The following is a 1930-nucleotide window of genomic DNA, read 5'->3' as shown; positions in this document are numbered from 1 at the left end:
GGGGCTGAGGGTGATGGCTTGGAGGACACTCAACAGGCAGGTGGCACAGAGGGAGAAGCCCCTCATCAACCTGTACAGGTAGATAAGCAATTTACATTTCACATGACCCCACCTTTCCCCCTGAGTTGTATAAATATCTGAATCTATGAAACCCTTAATGAGCAGCATTGATAGGTGAATTAGCACCAAGGGACCAATGGCCAGGTCAGTGGGCTTAGGTCTGTGCCTGGTAATGTGCAAGGAGACGTGGACTTGAAGAAGAAGGGCGTTGGCACTGACACCGATGCCAATTTCAGTGTACATGGTGTTTCTTATGTGAATGTTACTGTACAGTTTGTGGGCTTTGCCCATCTTATGGAGAAAAGAAAAATATTATTAACATCTTAGGAAAAAATAAACAAGAAAATGTCTTCTTTGGAAATATGATCTCCTTCATGGATCTCAAAGAACATTACTTCCATGAGGAAAAAAAGAAAATTCATCCAAATCCATCTTTATTCCACATGAAAACTCAATTCTGGTGCTGGGCACAGTGGTGTCTGCATGAAATCCCAGTGACCTAGGAAGCAGAGGCAGGAGGATCACAAGAGTGAAGCCAGTCTTGACATCATGGGGAGAACCTGTTTCAAAATATAGAGTAAAAAAAGACGGAGTGTAAGTTGGTGTTGGTGCACTTTCCCACAAAGCAATCCCCAGCACAAAATAGTAAAATAAGTGACCACTGTGTCACATCCCCGAAAACCTGTGTCCAAAACCAATCCTCATGGACTGACTCATCTCAACACCTCCTAGCCTTGGCTAGATTACATGAGCCATTGGGACCTCCACAATGGCATTCTTAATATGCCAGTTTTCTTGTGTATTAAGAATTATGAAGCTGGGGTTTAGGCTCACAGGTAGATCACTCGACTAGCATGGGTGAGTCATTGGGTTCAATCCTCACCACCACATAAAAACAAATAAAAGAAAGGCATTCTGTCCATATACAACCACAAAAGACAAACTTTAGAAAAAAAATAATTACCAGCAAGTCATGGTGGCACACTCATCTGATTCCAGCAGCTTGGGAGGCTGAGGCAGGAGGATCACAAATTGAAGGCCAGACTCAGCAACTTAGCAAGGCCCTAAGCAACTGAGTGAGACCGTGTCTGAAAATTAAAAAAAAAAAAAAAGAAAGAAAAACAAAAGGTCTGATGACATGGCTCAGTGTTAAGCACCCTTGGGTTTAGTACCTCTTAAAGAATAATAATTAGCATTCCCATATATTTTAAAATATGTTTCTTTCCTATCACCACACATGTGAGGTTTTCTGGCCCGAGACAGAGTCTTGCTTGATTTTAATGTTGCTGATCTTGTTTGTCAGGTACATCATAGTAGCTCTGCAGTTTTAGGTGGATTTGAGTGGGGTTGCTTGCAGGAAATTGGAATGAGCCCTTCCCAAGCCAAGAGTGTCACAGATTAGACATGCTCAGACGTATTTCATGTCAGCACCTTGTTAATTCTGGTTTATTTCCTGCCAGACAAATATCTGTGATATATAAACAAGAAAACATTGGTGTAAATTCTGAAGTCACATGGCTGAATTCACTTGTATTATCTTCCATTCATAGTAGCCTCCCCTTGAGCTCTCTCTGATGCTGAGATAAAGTCATCTCAGCTATCAACATAGTCATGTGAATACTGAAGGTATCATATGTGAAATAAATAAAGTATGTGTACCAACCTTGGAAGTGTTTGTGGCACATAATAAACTCCCTAGAAGTGTTGTATTCTAAAGTTGTTGTCATACAGTTCTTCATGCATGAGACTTTGGAGGATCAATTTAGTTCTATTTGTAACAGGACAGTTCTGTTGCTACCTTACGAGAGAAGATGTTAGAATATTCCAAAAATATTACCAAGAGCAAACTTCATTATTTTTTTCTTTTCAG

The sequence above is a fragment of the Marmota monax genome, unplaced genomic scaffold, assembly GCF_021218885.2.
Source record: "Marmota monax isolate L192 unplaced genomic scaffold, Marmota_monax_Labrador192_F-V1.1 WCK01_AAM20220418_F8-fsc01048, whole genome shotgun sequence".
Taxonomy (NCBI): Eukaryota; Metazoa; Chordata; class Mammalia; order Rodentia; family Sciuridae; genus Marmota; species Marmota monax.
The sequence above is the reverse complement of the archived record's forward strand: the minus strand, read 5'-3'. Positions refer to the sequence as shown.